At 35.0% G+C, this 26,801-nt stretch overlaps 1 pseudogene; it reads left to right on the top strand.

Annotated features, from left to right (window-relative positions):
- Positions 1-449: 449 nt before the first annotated feature.
- LOC102955476 lies at positions 450-26,408 on the top strand (annotated as a pseudogene).
- The last annotated feature ends 393 nt before the right edge of the window (positions 26,409-26,801 follow it).

The raw sequence follows: 26,801 nt of genomic DNA on the forward strand, positions 1-26,801 counted from the left end.
GTTGTCCCTCTGCAGGCTTTTACTCTCTAAAACATGGACTTGTGCTGCCATTCCTGATTCTATTCCATCCTGCATATCCTGCCTTAACCAAGCTTCCTTAAGCATTGCACTTTAACTCTAGTCTTAGAGTGACTTGCAAACATCTACTCAATAAAATCCAAATCCTTTACATGACGTTTAATATCTTTCACATTCTACCAACACCTATCTTCTCCCTTCTCATTTTAAGTAATTCCCTGAAAATCTCTCAGATCGTCAGACCAGGGGCTCTTCACCATCTTAGGATCATAGTGAGTCATTTGCACTTTTCACCACAGTTTGTGTGTTCCATACCACACCAGGCTATGATGCTTTCCCTTCATCTCTCTAATTAGCCAAATGCTTCCTGTCACTCAAGGACAAATGAAGGTCTCTCTCTCTCTTTGTGTTACTGGAAACCCAATTCCGAGATGAAGATCTGTGTGCAAAAGTTTCTTGAGGCTTGCTCTGAAGAAACCCACAATGACGATGATATAAGGGAAGCAGTACTGCACAAATTAAGGAGGTAATAACAATGGTTTTATCTGATCCCATGGGGAGCGTTGAAAAGAGTGGCCTTTTAGACATGTGTGGAATTGAGGCAAGGGTGCAACCTTTGTACTGACATAAATCACCAGATGCAGAATGAAGTGAAGGCAAGCAAGTTTTCAAGGCAGTAGCAGTAGGTGAGGTGTAGTTCCAGGAGAGGAACTCAGCTCTGGGCTGTCAGTGGCAAACATTCTTGGTTGCTGGGATAATGAGCGCCCTATTTCTGAAGGTAGACCTGAGCAGGGTTAACACTTTCCACTCTGGTTTTCCTGAATTTTTTTCTACCTTGACAGCTCTAGAAAATTACAATGAACTTAAACTTATTTTTGTATTTATTTCATATTTGTTAGACTAGTCTCATCCACAGAACCTCAGACTGCTGAGAAAACATCTTTCCTAGCCTCTAGTGCCATCCTGAACTTAGGCACTCTTAATACTAGTATAGATGTTTTATATTTTCCACTCAAACTTCTAGCCTTGATATGTATTAATTTAACGGAATAGAATTATCAAAAGGGAATGTATTTATCAAGATATATAATGTTTCAGACTCATCTATACACTGTATTCTATCTGTATGAAATGTACTTTGTACTGAACAGAAATCTTGAATACAGGTCTTTAGTGGGGCTGGGATATATATAAAAATTTCAATGTAATACATGAAAATAAAGATGTTTGCCTCTGGCATAAAAATTTCCTACATTTTATTTGAAAGGTAAAAAAAAAAAAGTTAAAATTTTAATTTAAAAGAAAGGCAGAATGTGGGAAAATGGTTCCACTTACATAAATGGATTAGAAAAAAGCTTAGGGCGGAAAGCCGCCACCAGGAAGCAAAGCGCCTGAGGTTAGCTAGCCAGATATTTTAATGGGATCACGAGTAACTGGTTATATCACCTACAGGAAATTACTTTCCATCTGGTGCCAACATACCTTGATCACAAACACCACATGCCCCTCAGACCATTTGCTTCCTACACACACAAGTTAATGATTACAGTCTGATTGTTTTCTCCATGTTCATCTGTGTAAGATCTTATTTTCTTCACATTCATCATGTGGGTAATATCTTGTGAGCTCAATAAATACAGAGAAGAAACCCCTGTTCGGAGCTCTTGTCTCCACCTGGACATAGCCTCTCTTGTATTCAATTTTGTGTCTGGTCTCTTGCTGGACAAAAGAGAAGTCCAGACTTCTAGTCTGTGACAGCAGAAAAGTGATGATGTTAAGTGGGAATAATGGCAATGTCTCTGCTATGAATTTCATCTATCATTTTTTCGTAGTAGTGAGTCTTCAAAGAGTACCATTTTGAAAATTGTAATGTTTCTACATTTAGTATTTAGATGGCTGGATTTAAATGACAACAAGATTACTGTTATATAAACATGGGGGCTTTAAAGGGCTTCAGTTAGAAAAAGGGCAGAAAACTTTCAGGGGTGCCTGGGTGGCTCAGTCAAGTTAAGCATCTGACTTCAGCTCAGGTCATAATCTCACGGTTTGGTTCATGGCTAGGAGCTCCATATCGAACTCTGCGCTGACAGCTCAGAGCCTGGAGCCTGCTTCTGATTCTGTGTCTCCCTCTCTCTCTCTCTGCCCCTCCTCCACTTGCACTCTGTCTCTGTCTCAAAATAAATAAATAAATTAATTAATTAATTAATTAAAATTTAAAAAAAAGAAAAAGGGCAGAACAATTTTAAAATTGAAGTAATGTTTGAAAAATATAAAGAAAAAATGCTTTAACTCAAAAAATTGGGCATTTCATTATATTTTTCATGCAAACTAGTCAGATTCGTTGAGGTATTTTGGTTTTTATCTTACTTTACATGAAATAACAAGCAACTAAACTTTACCTTTGCTAGGTATTATTAAAATAAAAGTATTTGATACTCATTCAGAAAAAGGTTGAATCAATATTTTCACCTGTGCATCACTTTTATATATATAATCCACTGACAACTCATAAGTTTGACAGAGGGGAAAAAAACTATCAAAGATACTTTTAATGGTTTAAATCAACAAGGATAATTGAAAAAGAAAATAACTGTGTGTTTATATTATTTCTTTCTTATTAGCACAAGATAAGATACATTTTGTTTTGCATTTGAAAAGGCTATGAATCATCTTAAGGGATTTATATTGTTTAAAAAACATGCTTTATTTCAACCTTTCTAAAGCTGTTCTTTTAAGAATATTTATTTTTAAGTCTTGTTTTTTTTATGTGAAAAACTGATTCACTTTCAAACACCCTCTAAGATTTTGTTAGTCGTTAAAAATATTCAGCTACGAGATAGCCATTCAAGGCAATGTCACAAATGTCTGAGTTATTTTCAATGAAGTCTCAATTATATGTCTTCATTTTTCTTTCCCTTTGATATGAGCAACCAGCAAAGAAGAAAATCATTTCTATGATGGACAAAAGACATTTCATATTGACTTCTGGGTTTCCCAGAGAATGAAGAGCATAATGAAAAATAAAAAGGAGTGAATAAAGAATGTAATGCTTTGTAATCTTGAAATCTATTCTTGAAGAATCTGTAACTGAAATCCACTTCTAAATGACACCATACAACATCATATCTAATTCTTCACCAGAAAGACAGCTTTTCTTTTCACAAAAGTTTTATCAATTATATATTTCAAAACTGCCTGGCAGATGAGAGCTTAGTTGATCTAAACCATCTTAAGTCCTTGCAGGTCAATGGGGCCATTGATTCAGTTCTTTGTACATATCGTGAATGTGTTATGAATTGCTGGGTTTCTGTCACATGAGGAGAAAAGGTCTCAGACAAGACATTTTTGAAGGAGTAACTAGTTTGGTGGATTTATTTTATTTTATTTTTTGTTTTGTTTTGTTTTGTTTTTGTGCATCTAAGAAAGATAGAAAGGTCTGCTTAGTTTAATCCTACTCTCATTTCTTTTTAGTAACAGTCTTAACTTCTTTTAAGTCATATCTTTAATTCAATAATTTAGGTAAACAATAAGTTCAAGAAAAAAAAATTGATCCCTCAAAGTAGGCCTTCATCTGCAGGGACTAAATGACAATTTACAGCATATTTCAATAGTGCATGATTTTTTCACAAATTTCATTAGCACACCATTGATTGCTCATTTTTCAGCTCTCAAAACAATTTAACATAGTCTCTTTCATGCAGAGGATAACATATTCATATTATTTGATTTTTGATGAAACCAAATGACCCTTTAAATTTGCAATAGAGTTCTTTAATTTTGTATGAGTTTCTTTACTGCTGTTCATTTAATTTTCTGTTTCCATTAACCACCTGCAAGCATTTGACTCTATGACAATTATTCAGCTGTGCTACATCATGACTGACATATTTTATAAGTGAAAAAATAAAGAAGAAAAGAAAATGGAGGAGGGTTAGAGATCACAAGAGAAAGGAGGAGAAAGCCATCGAACACAAATGTCATGGTTTGGAATCATGTATTTTCCATTCAGCTGAAACATCTGAGTGGTAATTATTGGTCCAACTGTAAATCTAGCCTAATTGCATTTTGTCTTCATTTCTGATAAGCACTTCACGATGATGATGATTACTCCTGCTAAATGCATTCGTTCCATGAATGTTTTCCCACACTGATGGCCAGGGGGCCTTGCAGATAAAAAGACTGCAGACAAAATAGCTCAATTCTGCTACAACTAAATCAGTATTGATTTCTTTTTCCAAGTGACAGAGGGACCCACTATGTATGTCTTTCATTTCTCTGTCTACCCACCACATACAGGGGTTTGGTCAGTACATATGAGAATGTACTTTAATTAACTGACATAACTGAGAGGCCAATCCTGGGCAATTAGCACTGATTAACTGTGTCACTTGTCTGACAAATAAAGAACATTACATCTTGCCCGTTTCCTTAAAGGCCTCAATTGAAAAGAACCCCACTGTTTGATTTAATTTTTCTTTGTACCATGGAAACCTTTTGCCATGTTGATTTAAATGTAATTTTTGCCTCTTTATACTTATGCTTTTTTTCTTTCCTATTATTGAATACCCAGTGAGCCTTTTCAATGATGGCACAGGGACAGGCTGTTAGCATCTTTTCATAAATCTCTGTATTTCATAGTAGGGCAATTAAGCTAAACATTTGGATTTCTGCTACACATTTAAATGTGCAAGTGGGAGCAAATGGCTATGGAATTGAAGTCCATTATATGGCTTCATCATTGCAGTGCAGCTTTTCAAACTCAACAAGGGTTCTGACAAAGAAATTCTAGAAAAATTGTAGTTCTGGAGTCTTTCTGAGAAAATTTCAATAACTTAGCATCAAGTAAAAGCTACAGACTGAAAATCACACTTGGCTATTCATTTGGCTGATTTAGACATTTCATCTTCTTCTTAAACATTTTGAGCAGCACTTGAACCCATCTTTGACAATGGGACAAGAGAGAAAGACTGTCATCAAGCTTCTGGAACACAGGCTCTGAACGATTCTTATTTTAACTCAGGGCTGAACACCTGCAGATGGGGATAAAAGTCAGAGATGTAAAAAGCTAATGTATAAAAGTATGAAGACTGCAGTTTGTGGAAAAAAAGGCTTAAATTAAATGGATCTGGTTCTTAAAATCTGGTACAATGCTTGGAATATTCAGAAATAAATAAATCCTCCTGGAATAGAACTTTTACAAAGAATATTCTCAGTAGATGGTTACTTGCTTGCCCAATATCCACTCTTTCTTCTTGTGACAGCCCTGGCTCTTATTTGCAGTTCTATCCTTCCCCTAATCCCAGTCTATGTGGCCTGAAACAGGCTTCACTCTAGCAATAAGTAAGGGGCCTATGAACCAAGCCTACACCCATCCTTGGGTAACAATTCCTGGCCACATAATTCAATTAGGGTGAGCACATAATCCAAGCTACTCTGATCAGAGTGACTCTCCAGGCTTTTCAGATCACTTCAGAAAAGATCTCCTTTCCACTGGACTTTAACAAGGAGCTGTCTATTGTATCCACATATCTTGCCAATATGCACGGCCACAGAATGAAGTTAACCCATTGAAGAATGTAGAAAGATAGCACAAGCCAGTGCCATCATTGGGGTTTGTGCTTATGAGTCAGTATATTCCATTGTTGTAAGCCAGTTTGCATTGATTTTTCTGTCACAAAAATAGTTAATTATAAAAGCTAAATCTATTTGAATGAGAGCAGTATTAAAGCAAATAGGGGTAAGAAAATGCTCCAACTTTAGCTGGGAGCAAGCACAACTTATCTTCCACTCCCCCCTTAAATTTTATTCATTCAGTGTAAATTTCCCTGACCCAGATGAAAATTCTAGCAGGATGGTGATTTTACTGCATATTATATCAACCGTCCAAAAATCCCCTTTAATTTCAGTGATTCAGAAATAAGATTGTTTAGTCCCATAGACGAATACAAACTCTAAGTTGCCTCTGTGTTCAGTCATTTTACCAGCCTCAGAATGGAAGCCTATAAAAGGAAGAACAAGATCCTTTTTAATATTCTCCATCTTGTTTTTTCTCCTTGTTTACTGTGGCTTCAGAATTGGGTGATTCAGAGCAATGAAGCTTAGGATGCTCTTTGAGGAAGTCAAGGAGGGGAAACCAATTTATTTGGTGGCTAGTGATAGGATAGATATAGACAAGATGGAGAGTCATTTGAATTGGGAAAGAAAAGTGGCTCCGGAATGAGATAGATGGTTAGCATCTCTGCTTGGCTTCCATTGGCTGTGACCTCAGAGTAAGTTGCTAAGCTTTAGCCTTTGCATTTAAGGTTAAAATCTTTTAGGTGTTCTATAAGAAATGCAAGATACTGCACAGCAGGCTTACCCATTGCAATCATTTAATAAGTTGTTAAAGTTATTTGGGAAGATTTATTAGCAGGGGGTCGGGAATAGTCCATCATACCCTTTTCTAGTCATACAGAGTGACAGCATATGAAGAATGGTTACTTTGCTTGAAGTGTTATGATTTCCCACAATGTAAAAACAGATAAAAATCCATGTTATAGAATTATTCTAATTATCTATCCTTACTGATAAACATTTTGAATCAGGAGTTAACTATTTCTGAGAAGGGAAAACATTAGCATCAACTAAGAGTCTTGAGTCTAAGTTCTCTGTGAGCAGATAGCAATCTAGGCATCCCTGGGAGCACATTGGAGAATGCTTTGTGAATAGTTGGTACATTCATGACTGTTGGCCAAATAACCTTTACAAGCAAATGTGATGAATATTAAAGATAACAATATATTTTGCTTTTTACTAAAAATACTACTTATTTTGTGTGTCATTACAAAACACAGCAAACTAAAACTTACCTCAGCAATTAATTTCTTCCTCAAATAGCTATACTTGTACATGATTACATATTTCTGCAACTCTATGTATTGGATCAATATGCTCTATAAGTTTTGCAGCCACATGCATCATAAGGCATTTATGGTTTCAATTCTGAGTGTTAATTTAAGGTTCCACAATTAAACATACTTTAATCAGTGAAATATGAATAGTTTGGGCCTGCTTGAGAGTAAAAACTAGAACTTAATTCTTTCAAATTATACCTATGTCTAAATGAAGAAAATATAGTCCCTGAGGAATATATGGGGTATTTGTGTGTGAAATATATTCTTGACAAAAAATATATAATTTTTTTTTGGAAAAATGTGATTTGACTTGAATTAAGCAATATGTGATTATAATAAAAATAGATAAAGCTTATGTTGGTTCTCTTGGTAGGAACTAGAGTTTACTCTGAGGTTAAGAGTCACTTTCTATGACTATGTAACAAGTTACCAAAAACTAAACCATGTAAAACAACATACATGTATGGTCTCACAGTTTCCATGTGTCAGGGATCTGGGCATGTCTTCATTGGATTCTCCTCTCAGGGTCTCTCACAAGGAAGAAATCAAAATGGTTTCCATGTTGTGTTCCTTTCTGCTGCTTGAGGCCCTCTTCCAAAGCCTATGGTTTTTAGTAGAGTTCAGTTCCTTGCAGCCATATGATTAAGGTCCCATTTTCCTTCTTTTTTTTTCTTTTTTAATGTTTATTTATTTTTGAGAGAAAGAAAGACAGAGTGCCAGCAGGAGAGGGGCAGAGAGAGATGGAGACACAGAATCCGAAACAGGCTCCAGGCTCTGAGATGTAAGTACAGAGGGAACTTGAACTCACAAGCTGTGAGATGAAGACCTGAACCAAAGTCAGACGCTCAACTGACTGAGCCACCCAAGTCCCCCTTAGGTCCCCTTTTCTTGCTAGCTGTTGGAGACTAACAGTAGGTTCAGTTCTTTGCCCTTTGCTCTGCCTTGACACTTTGACTTTTTGGTTCATGTTTTCAAAGCAGCCAGCAGAACATATCTGACCTCCATGAAGGCTCTAGTCTTTCTTTTACCTGATTAGATCAAGTCCTCTTATGGTAACCTCCCCTTTAATTAAGTCAAACACAACTGATTAAGGGATTTAATTACATCTGAAAATATTTTGTCATGTAAAATACCTAGCTTTATATCACATCATATTCAGGAGTTCTTCCAATAGTCAGAGGGAGAGTTTGTAGAGACATGTATACTTGTGCATTTGAACCTTCAGGGTCATCTAGCATTCTCCTTACCACAGAATCTAATTGAGGAATATATCTTTAAGTGAGACTAACTTTTTCTTTCCAAATATAATCTCCTAGGTAATGATTAAAAAGAATTCTTTGAATCCAACTATCTAAATACATTCATGGACAATCATGGTTCTTTTTGTCTCCCTTTAATATATTCTATACTCTATAATGGGAAATTATACATATATATGTGCATTTTGCTTCAGGACTATCATTACTAAGATTTAGTCATTGTTTATTAATTTGCCTAAAGAACAATCTTTATGCAGGCTTAGTCAATTGTTTTTGGGATTGGCTTTGATTCCATCTAAAATGCTTAGAAAAACATTGGCTGTGACTCTGTGAAGCTATAGTTTTCTTTCCTTTAACTGTAATTATTGTTTTGCTTTAATCAGTGCCATCCATGTATTCTATTTATGAAAATTGAGGTTTGATGTCTTCTGATAGAATAAGCTTATTTTATCCTGACATCTGTGACTGTGATGTGATGTCTGCTTAACATCATTACACCTCCAGTGACATTAGTAGCTTACTTATCCCCAATATCATACAAAGTTAACTGTATAGGATCAAAAACTCAGGAATGAAGCTGAAAGCTCACATTTAAAATGTTCAATTTTCCTGATTTTGAGAGTTTGCAATCACTCCACTTCAAAGTGATAGGACCTGAGGTTACAGATAACCCTTCATCTTTCACCTCTGGGATGTTAGAAAGCATTAAAGGTGGGGGAAAACAAGAAGGTACAACATTGACTTAAAGCCGGAGGGTTTGGGGATGAAACATTTATTTTCCTTGTCTGCTGTCAAAATCCACAAAAGTGTACTATGTAGAAAATTATTTGTTTTCAGTGTTAGTTCGGGTACTGCTTCAAGTGTAGCAGTCTAGGGGTGTGTGTGTGTGTGTGTGTGTGTGTGTGTTGAATGACTTTGCAAAGAACTGGAATTTATACAGTTTTAAGTACTTTTGCTCAATACACATATTTGGGACTACTTGAGTAAGTTGTATTTAACATCTTTCTCTTTGTCAATTTATTGACTGCCAAATAGGAAGTCAATACACATGAAATAATGCTTAAAAGTGTACTGCCCATTCTGGGAAATATTATTTCAGAATATAGGTGTTTATTTTACTCAAATAATTATTTTTTTTTATTTTTGAAATACAGTATATACACTTTTTTAATAGTTGCAAATCATGCATATGGACCAAGTGGTCATCAACTCAGACATCTAGGATGCTGTAGGCTCAGCACAGCCTCCAAGCCACTTGCTCAGATTCCATCAGGGTGATTACATAGCCCTCCATGTGGGACCTTTTATGTTGCAGTTGATGCAGCAGCTGATATGTCCATGAACCCTATGCACACCTGCATGCATGATCCCTGTGTGCCTGCCCAACCTAGCACCTGGTGACTCTTACCAGCCTGATGGGCTGCAGAGACCACTGTCCATGAGAGTGGCTTGGTAGCTGTCAGAATGCTACTCAACTAATTCTTAAGCAAAGTTTTGAAAGCTGATGCAGAGTTGCTTTTCAGAATTGATTTTCAAAATATAAAATATATTCTCCTTTTTATTCTTCATTTGATCTTTAGAATTAAAATTGGTTGTGAAATCAGCTACAGGTAAAAGGATAAACAGGATTTGAGGTTATATATGAAAACTGTTAAAAGTACAACTTGTTTTATCCTTCCTTGTGGAAAAAGCTTGATCATTTCATTCTCTATTGGTAAACATCCTTTATCTATGATAAATCTCAGTTGTGTGTTCCGGGATCCACAGTTCAAAGTCAACTGAGCAAAGCTGCAGGTGCTACACATGAGGCTGAGCCTGACGGTGTGCTATTCAAGTAATCAAAATTGAGGACTGAAAAAACTACTATGTGCTAACTACTAGTTTTAAAAATAAGAATTGTTATGTTGTATTAGAGAGTCTTTCAATATTTTTATTTTTTTTATTTTCTGGTTTTTTTTTTTTAATGTTTATTTATTTTGAGAGAGTGTGAGTAGGGAGGGGCAGAGAGAGGAGAGAGAAAATCCCAAGCAGGCTCCCTCCTCAGTGCAGAGCCTGATGTGGGGCTGGATCTCACAACCATGAGATCATAACCTGAGCTGAAATCAAGAGTTAGACACTTAACCCACTGGACCACCCATGTGCCCCTTAATCTTTTTAGAATGTAATCTCTGTGAGTGGCTTAAAGGGGTGGTAAAAATAGGGTAGTAACTGATGTCCTCCACAGGCTCAGCAAAATCTATAAAGATACTAATAGATCTTAGTAAATATATTATGGTTGAGGTATTTGTAAATTTTCCTTGGCCTTCTAAAGATAAATGGTATGTTGTTTATATCTGGAACAACAGATTACTTTTTGTCCAACTATTAGCTAAAGTATTATTTTTTTCAATTGCAAGCTAAAGGATTTTTTCCTTACACTTATGGTAATTTTATCTTTTTTAGATGTCAAAAATTTCACATTGGTACAATTATTTTGGGTAACATATTTTGTTTACTCTCCCCTTACCCACAAAGATTTTAATTTAATTTTTTTATTTAAAAAAAATTTACATCCAAATTAGTTAGCATATAGTGAAACAATGATTTCAGGAGTAGATTCCTTAATGCCCCTTACCCATTTAGCCCATCCCCCTCCCACAACCCCTCCAGTAACCCTCAGTTTGTTCTCCATATATATGAGTCTTTTCTGTTTTGTCCCCCTCCCTGTTTTTATATTATTTTTGTTTCCCTTCCCTTATATTCATCTGTTTTGTCTCTTAAAGTCCTCATATGAGTGAAGTCATATGATTTTTGTCTTTCTCTGACTGACTAATTTCACTTAGCATAATACCCTCCAGTTCCATCCATGTAGTTGCAAATGGTAAGATTTCATTCTTTTTGACTGCTGATTAATACTCCATTGTATATATATATATATATATATATATATATATATATATATATATACCACATCTTCTTTATCCATTCATCCATCGGTGGACATTTGGGGTATTCCCATACTTTGGCTATTGTTGGTAGTGCTGCTATAAACATGGGGGTGCATGTGTCCCTTCGAAAGAGCACACCTGTATCCCATGGATAAATGCCTAGTAGTGCAATTGCTGGGTCATAGGGTAGTTCTATTTTTAGTTTTTTGAGGAACCTCCATACTGTTTTCCAGAGTGGCTGCACCAGCTTTCATTGTAAAAGAAAATGTAATTACATACAAATTCAGGATAATGTAATGGGGATTAAGTACACATCCTATAGAGGAGTTTTGAGTTTGAATATTGCTCTTGCTCCTTACTTGGTATAATTTTGAACAACTACCCAGATGAATCTATTAACTATAATGAGATTGCACATAAAGCATTTATTATAATGCCTGCTTCAGGGTTAAGTGTCAGTAAATATTAGCTATTTATATCATTTTATTATCATGATGAGCATCTTATAAAGTCAAAATGATAGTGTTTCTGAGAAGAAAGATACACAATCGCTTGGCTTTATATGACTGCTGTATTAAATTTTGTTCGTAAAATTTATAAGGATATTTAGGACCTGAAAAAACTTGTCAAAGTGCTAAATATATAATAAAAGTCAGGTTGTGAAGTTTCATCAGCAATATTGAACACATAGTTTTGAGATTTTGTATTCATTGAAGTCATTTTAACTTCAGATTTCCTAATGAATTTATTTTTTTCCAGATGTGAAACCATTGCTATCCTTTTAAAAATCAAAACCTGTATTACAAACATATTTAAAAAATAAAGATGAAGGGTTCTGAGATTTTAAAACTAGTCTGCATTTGTGTGTTTGTATGTATACATGTTTATGTGTGTGCATATATATGTGAGTGTATGCACATACATATTCCCAATATATGCATATATAAGCTTAACATGTTTACTACCAGTCTTTAATGATTTGCTTTAAAAATTTAATTTTTAATCTGATTCTTTTCTTTTTGATATATTTTATTCTTAATAGAAGGAGTTATGTAATATTTTTACCATTTAAAGTGTTAATTTGAAGAATCATTTTCACTAGAATCTTGTTTTTAGTGTTTTCTAGTAATGTTGATATCATATACCCTAGATATGGATGTGTGAAAATGCCCTCCTCTGTGTTCTTCCCCCAAAAAGCCCATAACCACAACCTTATCAAAAGAAGAATATTAGATAAATTCCAATTAAGGGCTGTTCTATAAATTCTCTGACTAGTATTGAGGGTTGCTAGAGGGGTGTTATATATGGGCCTGGGCTAAATGGGTAATGGGTACTAAGGGGGGCACTTGTTGCGATGAGCACTGGTGTTATAGGTAAGTGATGATCACTAAATTCCATCCCTGAAATTATTATTGTACTATATGTTAACTAACTTGGATTTAAATAAAATTTAAAAATTAAAAAAGGTTTGATACCATATTTCTATTTTCTCAGAGGGTTTCTAGTTCTCTGTTCCTATTTTAATATATTTTCTTTCATGGAATAAATATCTATTCTTACCTCTCTGAAAAAATTTTCAAGATTATTGAAAACAAAGGAGGTCTAATAAACTTTTACAGAAGGAGGAACCTAATGAAGATTACATGAAGATTAATGTAATGTTCCCTGGGTGGGATTCTGGGACAGAAAAAAGAACATTAGGTATAAAGTAAGGAAATCTGGAAATATTATGAACTTTTGTTGATAATGTTTCAACATTTATTAATTGTGACAAACATATCGTAGTAATGTAAGATGTTAATAATAGGAAAATCTGGGCTTGATGGATATGGCACTTGTGGGTACATGTGGGGAATGCTACTATTTTAACTTTTCTGTAAATCTAAAACTATTCTGGAATAAAGCTTTTATTAAAAATAACAATAAGTCTTGTCACCACAGAATCCAGAGCTTAAAAGTACAAGATGCTAGAAACAGAAAGAGATAGTTATAAAGGTAAAGACTTATATTTCACTTCAATAGGAGGGGGGCATATACAGAAATGATACAAGTGTTTTGGACAAAATTAAAGACAGCCTGATACACAGGCACTCTTACAGCTTTAAGGAAATAAGTTGTAACTCTCATCTGCAGAATTGACCTAAAAGGACAGAGAATAGACCACATGTGATAATTTCAGCATTATAAAATAGATTGCTGCCTGATTGACTCATAATTTGCTGCAGATTCATGGTGGGTTATATTATCTAAGTGGTAAACATGCTGAATTATGATTACTCATGAGTTGTAATCAATCACGAAAAAGTTTGCTAAAAAGTAGTTTTAACTTTAGAAGACTAGTTACCCAGTAATCCTGGTGATAACTGTATATGTGAGCAGGGCATCTGAAAACTTTTTGTAGACGTTTTCCAGATTGATAGGCTTAAATATGGGGCTTGTATAAGAAGGCAAATAACTTTGTAAATTAAATAAAAGGCAGCAAGTGAGATGTAAATCCTAAGGTTAGTTGAAAACAGGGTCAGACTTTCTTACACCATACACAAAAATAAACTCAAAAAGGATGAAAGACCTAAACATAAGACAGGAAGCCATCAAAATCCTAGAGGAGAAAACAGGCAACAACCTCTTTGACCTCAGCCACAGCAACTTCTTATTTGATATGTCTCTGGAGACAAGGGAAACAAAAGCAAAAAATGAACTATTCAGACCTCATCAAGATAAACAGCTTCTGCACAGTGAAGGAAACAATCAGCAAAACTAAGAGGCATCCAACAGAATGGAGAAGATATTTGTAAATGACTTATCGGATAAAAGGTTAGTATCAAAAAGCTATAACGAATTTATCAAACTCAACAACCAAAACACAAATAACCCAGTAAAGAAATGGGCAAAAGACATGAATAACCACTTTTCCAAAGAAGACATCCAGATGCCTAGCAGACACATGAAAAAATGCTTAACATCACTCATCATCAGGGAAATCCATACCAAAACCACAATGAGATACCACCTCACATCTGTCAGAATTGCTAAAACTACAACTCAGGAAACAACAGATTTTGGGAAAGATGTGGAGAAAGAGGAACCCTTTTATACCGTCGATGGGAATGCAAAGTGGTACAGCAACTCTGGAAAACAGTATGGAGATTCCTCAGAAAATTAAAAATAGAACTTCCCTACAACCCAGCAATTGCACTAGTAGGTATTTATCTAAAGAATACAGGAGTGCTGATTCAAAGGGGCACATGCACCCCAATGTTTATAGCAGCACTATTGAAAATAGCCAAAGTATGGAAAGAGCCCAAATGTCCATAGACAGATGAATTTATAAAAAAGATGTACACACACACACACACACACACACACACACTGGAATATTACTTGGTGATCAAACAGAATGAAATCTTGCCATTTGCAACAATGTGCATGGAACTAGAGTGTATTATGCTAAGCGAAATAAATCAGAGAAAGACAAATGTCATATGATTTCACTCATAATGGGGAATTTAAGAAACAGAACAGATGAAGGGAAGGGAAGGGAAGGAAAAATAAGATAAAAAACAGAGAGGGAGACAAACCATTAAAGACTCTTAAATATATAGAACAAACTGAGGGTTGCTGGCAGGGTGTTGAGTTGGGGGATGGGCTAAATGGGCGAGGGGCATTGAAGAGGACTCTTGTTGGGATGAGCACTGGGTGTTAAATGTAAGTGATGAATCATTAAATTCTATCCCTGAAGTCATTATTACAGTGTTTGTTAACTAACTTGGATTTAAATTTAAAAATATTTTTAAAAAACGGGAAAAAATTGGGTCATTTTCTTTAGATGTGTTGCTCTTTACCCCCATTCCTCCTGCCATTAAACCCGAAATTAGGAATAAGAACTATCATAACAGCAGAATGATTCTAAGCTTATCACCATAAAGTAAACATTAGTAGGTGTAAAACGTGACTTGATAATCTCCCACCAAATGTAAATATAAGATTTGATATTCATCATGAATTATGAGCAAGAAAACCCTGAACCAAAGAAAGAAAAATCTGAATAATCATACTTTCTGCAAATATTTTAAATCAGACACTTACTTAAAACTTATTTAACCCCAAACAAGGAAAGACATCCAAGTATTGAAATCGAAGTATATTAGTGCATCTATTTGAGTTTCTTATTATGCCTAGGTGATATAAGGATATCACAAAATCAAATTTTGTAATTTGAACATGTTTCAGGCATTTTGATTGAAATGTCAATTTTAAATCACTTTAAATGCATGTCTTTATTCAGATTGAGGCTAGGCCTGAAAATATACATATATGCAAATGAATATGGAAAGATATGGAATGATAAAGACTAAGAGCTCGTTTTTTTCTTGCCATAACAATGGTCACTACAAATCTGCACACTAGAAAAGTATACCAGGTAGTTAATGAATATCATGATCAGCCATGTTTGTATAGGAACTATTGACAGTTAACTATACATTTAGAGTACTGGGGTACTCATTTTTCATTGATTATGTTCAAAATCTAAAATACTGTGGACCACACTGTATGTCACTATAATCAGTAATTCATTTATCTACTTATCTCCTGTTGATATGCACAGCATAATTCAGTTCATCATGAAATACTTCTGGATTTTCCTCATGATGGCTATTATCACTAGAACAACAACATACTATTATCCTTTTTTTGTTGCAAAAATGTACTCATTCAATGTTGAAGGAACCCAGCCTTCTTTCAATTCACATGGATATTTCCTGTCTCTAAATTGCACTTTTCTCCTTTTAATTTTGGTAACTTTCTAAATTGCTTTTTGTTTTTCTCACATAAATGAGATGACAGTGGCATTTGAAGGGAAGTGAAAAAATACAGAAATGATTACCATTGATTATCTTTCTTCTCTTTACCTGCTTGCACTCTTTGACTGAGTGTGCCTGGATGAGCTGAACAGTTTGTTAGCACATGCTGGGCAATTACTGTGCTACAAATTTGCAGCTACAGTGATCCTGCAAAACACCACTTTCTTGATCTCTCTGTCTGCAATTAAGAAATGACATGACTAACAAAAGGTATTCTTATTTTTAGTATGAGAAAGACTGAATTGTGCTTTCAATTTACAAAAAAAGAAAGTGAAAATAAGGATAAATATGAGTGAATTTAATTTAGGGTGATTTGTAACATAGTATGCTGCCACGTTTTTGTCACTGTAAGATTGCATGGGTAGCAATGTTTTTGTTTTTGTTTTCTTTCTTTTTTATCCAATGGGAACTAGATAACGCATGTACCTTACTTAGATGATAGGTTTATGCATTATTTTTTTTAGAAAAAATGCAGTAGACTGAAAAAATTCAACTCAGCCCAAGTAATTCTGCTGACAGACAATAGGATGTAAGAGACAGTCCTCAATAATCACAGTTCTTATTCAGATGAAGTATTTTGAATATAAAGTGACAGTAGAAAATGGCATAGATTTCAATAACTTTAAGAACCAATCTTCCATTGTCTGAGTAAACTCTATGGTTGGTAGTTATTGAATGAGCATGTTTACCGTGATTTTACACAGGAAAGAGTATCATTTCTTAGCAAGCTAAGGATCCATGAATTATAAAAGGAATTATTAATGTTCAAATAGTACATCCTAGGAATAGATCAAACTGGAAGGTTATTTTCTGCATTTGCAATTGAATAACATATTTGATTTTATTACAAATAGCAAAAACTGAGTCATTTTTAGGATAATGTCAAAAAAGAAAGGAAGAAAGAAAAGTGTCACTCAAGAACCTTAGTGTAATCTTAACATATTCAAATAAACATTCATAATAACTGAGTTGCTTTTCTGAAAGGAACATAAAAGTAGTCAAGCTCTACTGTGAGTTGCCATCCAAATTTGCTATTTTCATGCCTATTTCTGACATGAACAGGCTGTCATAAAGTGAAAAGAATTATTATGAAATGAGATTAGTAAGCAGCTTGCTGATGGATCAGAACACATTATCCAGGATTCTTAGCCCAGGATAGATGTGATCTGGAGGCAGGTAGGCATCCCAGCTAGTAAAGAGGAGCCATAAGTTGCACTGATACACATCCACGCAGAGAAAGTTTGTATCAGAAAGGTTGATGGCATCAGACATGGGACTTAGTCAAAAAACTGCCTAGACTGGATAGGAAGCAAATTAGAAATGTGCTTTAGGGCAGTGTAGTACAACTTTGCCTATTGCTGAGAGTCAAAAGAGACATTAGTGAAAAACAGATTTCTAGACTACACCAATACCTACTCAATCAGTAGTTATAAGTGGGGGAGACTCTGCAAGTCTTTATTGTTTAACAAATATCATAGATGATTCTAAAAAGTGGTTAATAAAGGAAATGATCCTAAAAGTACTGAAAAGCCAATTATTCATTGATTATTTAATAAATATTTCTTGAGAAAGTAATATGTATTCTCAAAGTTCTATGGTATACTTGTGGTGATCTTTGTAAACCAAAAAAACCACCTCATTTGGAGCAATTTGATTTTTTAAATTGCTAATTTAATTTGTTGACTTAATATATGGAAAAAAAAACAGATTGAGCATATATGATATCTCATAAACTAGTACAATTTAATTATCACTATTGAAAAGACTTATAATTTTGTCACTTAACATGTTTAAATGATACCGGCATTTATAATTTTAATAATTCATGTTCTTTTTAAGTCCTTAAATTGTCTGAATAACCAAATGAACTCTCTCAAGCACTTAGGTAATTCCTAGAGTCTAATGAGTCAAGTTTAAATGTAGTGAACCATAATTGTTTTTGTGAATTTAAAGTCAAATTATCAGGGCGCCTGGGTGGCTCAGTCCATCAGGCATCCAACTTCAGCTCAGGTCATTTATTATCTTGTGGTTCATGATTTCAAGCCCCCGAGTCAGGCTCTGGGCTGACAGTTCAAATTAGATGCTTTTGATATTCTTCCACTCAGTATCTTCCTCACTCCAATTCTCTGTTTAATGAAGACTTCTCAGATTGGTTTTTTGTTTTTTGTTTTTTTGCCACCTATCCACAATACCCCTCCTTCCCATCAGTCTTTACTTCTTACTTTTAATTTTGACTTTTAAGCAAAAGCTTAACTTTACCTCACATAATTTGTTACTGTATCATATAATAGTATCCGTTTACCTGTTTGTATATTCATTTATTTATTATGTGTCTTCTTCAGGAAAGTATCAGTTTCCATTGGAAGGACTTAACAACTCTCTCACTATTATATCTCTATAATAATAATGCTCTTCAATTCATAACACTAAATAATTATTTGAGAAATTAATACATTTAAAAATCACTAGTGCTTGTATTAAGGTTTGTCATACAGTCATATATCTAATATTCCTTACACTGACCTTGACTAGTGACATGACTGGTCCTAGTATTTCACAAAAGGCTATTCACAAAAGATGAGTATAGTTGATAGGATCAAGAATCAGAAGGAAATTACACAGATGACTTAAAAAAATTGGATTATAAAATTTTATTACCCATATCATAAGCAACACATATTCTATGATTTTAAAACTTCTCATTCTAAAAAGTTAAAATGATATTAACAGTTACAGATACATCTCTTCAGTACCTACTGCTAATTATTTTGTTAGTGTTCTTTCCTTCACCCACCTAAACCTCTAAGATAAGTTTATTGAGAACGGCTAGCTCTTATTAACTCGTGAATTCATGAAATCTAACACAATGTCTGGTACATTTAATTGTTAAATAAATATTATAAGTGAAAAGCGAAGCCCAAAGTACAAACAATTAACCTTATATCTTTTTGACGGATTCAAAATGTGATTTCCATTTATGTACCTTCGAAGGAAGGTAATGTAATGTCTTCATTGCATTAATGACAATCTCAAAAGAAGACTAAGGTTAATAATTCTATTTCTTGGTAAACTAAACCACTGTGAATTTCTTTTTCTTCTTCAAACAAATGAAAAATCTTATTTTTAGCTTAAGAATGCTTTCATTGCTTTCTCCTTCTTATGAAATGTTATCTTTGGAATTTAAATTTTATTTAACAGAGGGCTCCGTCTGCTCTTTTTATAGCTGAGCCTGCATTAATTTGCTTTAGACCATTCCCATACTATTGGTACATAAGCTCCTTCTGCTGGTGAAAGTAACTTGTAGCTAATATTCCTTGTATTTTGTTTTTGGGTTTTTTTTTTTTTTTTACTATTGGTTTCTCAGGGTATTTTGGGCTTAAGAGTACACAAGGCATTGTTTTTACAAATCAGCTTTTAATTGGAAGTCAGCTTCTAAAAAATGCAGATGAACTATCTCATGTTCTGACTGGGGATTAGCACAGGGGCACTGATAATCCACCTGACTTGATGGCTGTTCTTCAAATGTGCTACTGAGATAGATCCTTTCTGGCAAGCTCCACTTGAGGGGGTCTCTTCAAACTAATCCTTTTCCCAATTAATTGGATTTGCCTACTCCAGGGTCACTGTCAAACTATGCAATTGGCTTTCTTTTGGGTTCAGATTTTGTTATATGCATGAGTCCAGTTCCAGACATTTTTCTTTCACTTTAAACTTCTGACCTGCAGTGGTCGAGACTGTTCACATTCTTAGTTGAGGGATAAGCTACCTCTTTGGAATGCATACCTCAGAAATACAAAGACCAGGTTCCGACTTCTGCTCAGCCTTTCCAGTTAGCTTCTAATTCCATCACTCACTCATTTTCTTTTTTTTTTTTTTTTTAATTTTTTTTTTTTCAACGTTGTTTTTTTGTTTTTTTTGGGGGGACAGAGAGAGACAGAGCATGAACGGGGGAGGGGCAGAGAGAGAGGGAGACACAGAATCGGAAACAGGCTCCAGGCTCCGAGCCATCAGCCCAGAGCCTGACGCGGGGCTCGAACTCACGGACCGCGAGATCGTGACCTGGCTGAAGTCGGACGCTTAACCGACTGCGCCACCCAGGCGCCCCTCACTCATTTTCTTAAAGAGAGGGGTGGAGGTACCTTTCAAATCCTCAAATTAAGTCATTATGTCACTTTATAAAGGAAGCATAAAAAAGGGGGGGATACGTTTTCTGTACATTCCATGTAACTCATAAAAGCCACATACAGATTTGTGTTTTTCTGGTGAGGTTAAAAACATGCATTTATCCCAAAAGTAAGTTGTATTATATAACCCATCTTGTTAGGTAACGGAGAAATTTACATTCTCCAAAGATATTATGAAATATTTGGGGGCGCCTGGGTGGCTCAGTCGGTTAAGCCGCTGACTTCGGCTCAGGTCATGATCTCGCGGTCCGTGAGTTCGAGCCCCGCGTCGGGCTCTGTGCTGACAGCTCAGAGCCTGGAGCCTGTTTCAGATTCTGTATCTCCCTCTCTCTGACCCTCCCCCCTTCATGCTTTGTCTCTCTCTGTCTCAAAAAAATAAATAAATGTTAAAAAAAATTTTTTTTAAAAGAAATATTTGGACTTTTATAATCTTTAATATACATATATACTGTTAATAACCCAAATTATTAACACAACAATGAAATGAACCAAGTCATATTTATAACTCATTTTAAATCTATATTTGAACTCTTCATAGCTAAACACAACATTAAGATGTTGTACCAAAGCAACCACTCATAGATTTGTATAGTTGAGGTGTTTTGAGAGGTATAAAGCTTGTAAGAAACAAGAGAATTCAAATGTTTGTAGAGTAGAAATGCACTCTTAATGAAGCAATATTTGGTTACACCAAAGCATTATCCATTGCAATATAACTAGTAATAACTAACAGAATATACCGAGGTTTATTTCCTGATTTCTAGGTAATATTTTATTTTCTTTTTTTATAGTCAGTTTATACTTTATTTACTTGTTTTTATTTTATTATTTTTTTCCTACATGATAATGGTACTCTTTAGTCCCCATCACCTATTTAACTCACCTTCTGACCCACCCCCTCTTCTGGTAACCATCAGTTTGTTCTAGAGCTAATCGTCTGTTTTTTGGGTTTCTCTCTCTCTTTCTCTCTCTCTCTGTCTCTCTTTGCTTGTTTGTTTTGTTTCTAAAATTCTACATATGAATGAGATCATATGGTATTTGTTTTTCTCTAGTTGACTTATTTTGCTTAGCATTATACTCTCTAGCTCCATCCATGTTGTTGCAAATGACAAGAAATCATTTTTTATGGCTGAATAATACCCCATTATGTGTGTGTGTGTGTGTGTGTGCGCGTGTGTGTGTGTCTTCTTTATTCATTTGTCAGTAGACACTTGGGCTGCTTCCATATCTTGGCTATTGTAAATAATGCTGCTATAAACATAGGGGTGTGTGTATCCCTTTGAATTTTGTATTTTTTGGGTAAATATCTAGTAGTGCAATTGTTGGATCATAAGGTGGTTCTGTTTTTAACTATTTGAAGAATGTTTTTCATACTGTTTTCCACAGTGGCTGCACCAGTTTGCATTTCCACCAACAATGCAAGAGAGAGGTTTCTTTTTTACTGTATCTTCACTAAGATGTCTAATGTCTTGTGTTGTGGATTTTAGCCATACTGACAGGTGCAAGGTGCTCTATCATTGTAGTTTTTATTTGTTGAGCATCTTTTCATGTGTCTTTTGGATATCTGTAAGTCTTCTTTGGAGAAATGTCTGTTCATGTCTTCTGCCCATTTTTAAATTGGTTTAGTTTTTTGGGTGTTAGGTTGTATTTGTTCTTTGAAGTATTTATATGAATATTTCTATATGCATTCAGTTTTCTTGACTAAATAGTTCATGGTAGGTGTACAGTTCATTTTTTTAAGGCAGTTGACATTTTTTCTAAGTGGTCTACCACTGTGAATTCCTTCCAGAAATGTAAAAGACTTGCTTCATATCTTTTCCAGCACTTGATATGGTTTAAATGTATCCATTCTAATAGATATATAGTATTCTCTCATTGTTTTAATTTGTACTTCCCAAATGACTGAGGATCTGTAGCATCTTTTCACATGCTTATTTCCTATCTATATATGTTATTTGATAAAATGTTAAAGTATTTTTCCAATTTTAATTTTTTGTTGTTGTTTTCTTATTAAGTTTTGAGTAGACTTGAGATATTTTGGATATACACAATTTACAAATATTTTCTCCCAATCCCTGTTTTGTCTTTCCATTCCCTTGGTGGTTTTGTTGTTGTTGTTGTTGTTTTGTTTTGTTTTGTTTTTGAACAACATACATTTTAATTTTGATGAAAACAAATTTGTCAACTTCTTTTTTTATGGACTGTGCTTTTGGTGTTGCAGAAATTGATGTCAGTTAATAGATTACAAAGGTCTTCTCCTATGTTTTCTTCTAGAAATTTTACAAAACATTTTGTAAAATGTTTGGAATTACAAAACATTTTGAGTTTATTTTTGTATATGCTGTGAAGTGTATATAAAACACTTTTTTTTGTATATAGATATTCAATGATCCCCAAATCATTCATGGAACAAAACAATCCTTCTTCTAATGATTCATCTTGCAAAATGTACACACATGCCTATATATACAACACACACATATATTATGTATTATATGCATTACATGTATATACATATACAAAACACACTGATAAATCATACATATAAATTGTATATTATTTATAGATTGTCCTTTATGGTTACATATAGTTTCATTTAAGAATCAATAAACTTAGAATGTCCAGTTATATAGATCTCTGCCCCATTACATGAAAAGCGAGGCAGAAAATATTTGTGTATATATGCCATATTCATTTAGCACCACTATAAGCAAAGGAGTATTTTTACATAATTATCTTAATAAACGCTGACAGAATTTATGGGAAGTAGACATTCTTATAGATGTTTTAAAGAAAAATACTTGCTAATCAGAGATTACAAAGCAGTTATTTAAAGTCACAGATATTTTAAGTGGTGGAGGCAGAAAGCAAACCCAGATGACTGATACTCTTTCTAACACTGCCTATCCTAAGGGGTTAAATCATAGCATCAGTTGGGGCACCTAGGTGGCCCAGTCAGTTGAGCATCTGACTTTGGCTCAGGTCATAATCACATGGCTAGTGAGTTCATGGTTCAAGAGTTTCACATTTCGTGAGCTTAAGCCCCACATCAGCCTGGAGTCTGTTTTGGATCCTCATCCGTCCTGCTCCCTGCCCCTCCCCCGCTCAAGCTCACACTTGCAAAAATAAACAAACATTTTTAAAAAATCATAGTATTATTTAAAATTGACAACCACAATACTTTGGCCTATAGCAGTTATAAGGTTACCCAGGTGAACCAATATTTCCAATTTTATTACTTTTATTCCTCAAAATAAAATCCATTGTTTAAGCTGTAGCTACATAAGGAAAGTGAAGAAGTGAGAGGAAATATACTGCAAATTATGATAAGATAGTCTGCAATTCTAAATTGTAAAAAGCTAAACAAAATCCACTTTCTCCTCACGATGTAATTTTCTCTTAATGTAGGTTATAAAGTCATTTTTCTTAAATTTTAAGTACATGAGGCCTGATATAATAGAACTAATTTAAGTGAACTTACAAGTTTGAATTTCTCCACAATATGAATGCCTTCCTGAATGATCCCATAGAAGCAACATGACTAACATTATGTATCCTGGAGAGAGCAGCCATTCATTGACCAATGGCAGTGATTTTGGCATACAGTCTCAGTGAGCACTTTGCGTCATTTCCAAAGTAGAGGTCATCTGGCAAAGTTCAGAGTCAAGAGAGGTGATTGGCTCTGGGGAGCATAACTGCTCCATGCCCTGTACTCCATTCAAATCCCAGGTCATTTAGTGTACTCGTGCATGTGAGTACTCCTGCATGTGTCACACAGAGTTTTAACAGTCAAAACAAATGTCTCTCAATATGTATCACTCTAGAATTTCTACACAGAGCAGGGCTCTTACAAGGACATTGTAGTAATAATTTCAATAAACCCTATGAAGATTAACTTTCAGCATCTTGAGTGGAAGACTATTTTAAAACACAGAATCAATAAAATCTAAATTGATCACTAATCTCTATTTTATAATTATGGTAGTGTGATTCCAGGTATGACATCGACGTGCATTTGATCTAATTTTTCTACAATACACTTTAAGAATATTAGATTCAGCTCCATGGGCTTAAAGGTTCTATAATTCCAGATACATTTTTTTTATTCATCCATTTTTTCTGTGTTCAATACTATAGGCCAGAAAATTGTACCAAATGTCAGTGCAGAATTCTTCTTATCCCAGATCTCAGGGTCCTACTCCAACCATATCTGTGTTCTTACTTTAATCTCAGATATTTGCCAGTGCCCTATATGCTTAACCAACTGAGCCACACAGGCACCCCTATAATGTTATTTTTAACTAGTGGAGTATAAATTCTCCACTTCATTCCATCTTCTAAACTCTCTCTCAAAGGGGATTACCAACTCATGAAGTTTTCAAACTCTGGTCATGATCTTTTTGTTTGTTTTCCTTTAGCTAAACAAAATACCTTCATAGGTAGTGTGAGTACCTTATACCAAGCAAATAATCCTGATTTAACCTTCCCACTTGCTCAGTTATCTCACTTACAAGTAACCATACATAAGCATATATATATATATATATATATATATATATATACACACATAAGATATATACAAAAGATTACATAATTGAATACATTGTTGCTATTATTGTTTTGAACAAGCTTATCTGTTAGAGCAATTAAAAATTTAAAAAAAAGTTTTTATTTTACCTTCGGTATTCTTTCTTCAGTAGTCTTCCTCTTAATCTGAGTTTCTGACCTATATTATTTATCTTCTCTATAAAAAATTTCTAACATGTCTCCCAACACTATCTACTGGCAGGAGATTCCCTCAGTTTTTGTTTGAAAAAGTCTATTTCTCCTTCATTTTTGAAGGATAATTATTCAGGGTACAGAATTCCAGCTTGTTGGTTTTTTTATGTCTACTCTTTAAATATTTTCACCCCATTCTCTTCTGGCCTGTACAGGGTTTAAGAAGTCATATGCAGTTCTTGCTTTTCCAGTCGGGGGGTCCATACAGTTGTTTTGCATTTTCATCATAACTTAAAGGGAAATTTTCACAGTGTCTGAAGCCCTTGATGTCCAGCAAATGAAGGAGGAGGATGTCCTCAAATTTCTTGTAGCAGGAACCCACTTGACCTCTAAATAAAACAGTACATCTACAGAAGGAAAAGTGATGGTATCTCTATCAGAAATCTGAAGAGAAGCTGGGAGAAGCTTCAGTTGGTAGCTCGTGCCATTGTTGCCATTGAAAACTCAGCTGACAGAGAAAGACAGATACCATATGGTTTCACTCTTATGTGGATCCTGAGAAACTTAACAGAAACCCATGGGGGAGGGGAAGAAAAAAAAAAAAAAGAGGTTAGAGTGGGAGAGAGCCAAAGCATAAGAGACTGTTAAAAACTGAGAACAAACTGAGGGTTGATGGGGGGTGGGAGGGAGGGGAGGGTGGGTGATGGGTATTGAGGAGGGCACCTTTTGGGATGAGCACTGGGTGTTGTATGGAAACCAATTTGACAATAAATTTCATATATTAAAAAAAAAAGAAAATACTGTTTCAGGATGATCTTGAACAAGAAGGAACAAAATGGTTGTAAATAAAATCCTTATAAGAAAAAAAAAAAAAAAGAAAACTCAGCTGATGTCAATGTCTTATCATCCAGGAATACTGGCCAGCGAGCCGTGCCCAAGTTTGCTCCTGCTACTGGAACCACCACTATTGCTGACCACTTCACTCCTGGCATCTTCACTAACCAGATCCAGGTATCCTTTTGGGAGCCAAGGCTTCTGGTGGTTACTGATCTCAGGGCTGACCACCAGCCTGATGTCTTATATAAACCTGCCTACCATTGCTCTGTGTAATACAGACTCTCCTCTGCACTGTGTGGACATTGCCATCCTTTCAACAACACAGTTGCTCACGCAGTGGGTCTAATGTGGTGGATGCTGGCCTGGGAAGTTCTGCGCATATGTGGCACCATTTCCTGTGAACACCCAGGGGAAGTCATGCCTAATCTCTCTACAGAGATCCTGAAGGGATTGAAAAGGAAGAGCAGACTGCTGCTGAAAAGGCCGTGACCAAGGAGGAATTTCAGGGTGAATGGACTGCTCCAGCTCCTGAGCTAATCGCTACTCAACCTGAAGTCGCAGACTGGTCTGAAGGTGTGCAGGTGCCCTCTGTGCCTTTCAGCAGTTCCCTACTGAATATTGGAGCACTCAGCCTGCCATTGAAGACTCGTCTGCAGCTCGCTCTACTTAGGCCACTGATTGGGTAGGAACAACCACTAAGTGGTCTTAAGCTGCTCTTCTACAGAGGCAAACAGATGGAAAATAAACAGTTTCTGGAAAAAAAAAAAGGTCAGATGCAATTCTTATTTCTGCTTCTCTACAGGTAAGATGTTTTCTGCTCTCTGGCTTCCTCAGGAATTTTTGTTTATTTTTTTATTTCTGTATTTGATAATGATATGCCAACATAGTGGGGTTTTTGTTTTGTTTTGTTTTGTTTGCATATATTCCATTTGGTATTCTCTGAGCTTCTTGGATCTATGATTTGGTCTCTGACATTAATTTGGATAAATTCTCAGTCAATATTTTTTAAAATATTTCTTCTGTTCCCTTCTCTTTTCCTTTTAGTTTTCTTATTATGTGTATGTTACAGCTTTTGTAGTTGTCCCACAGTCCTTGGATATTC

This window comes from Panthera tigris, chromosome A1 (genome assembly GCF_018350195.1).
Source record: "Panthera tigris isolate Pti1 chromosome A1, P.tigris_Pti1_mat1.1, whole genome shotgun sequence".
Taxonomy (NCBI): Eukaryota; Metazoa; Chordata; class Mammalia; order Carnivora; family Felidae; genus Panthera; species Panthera tigris.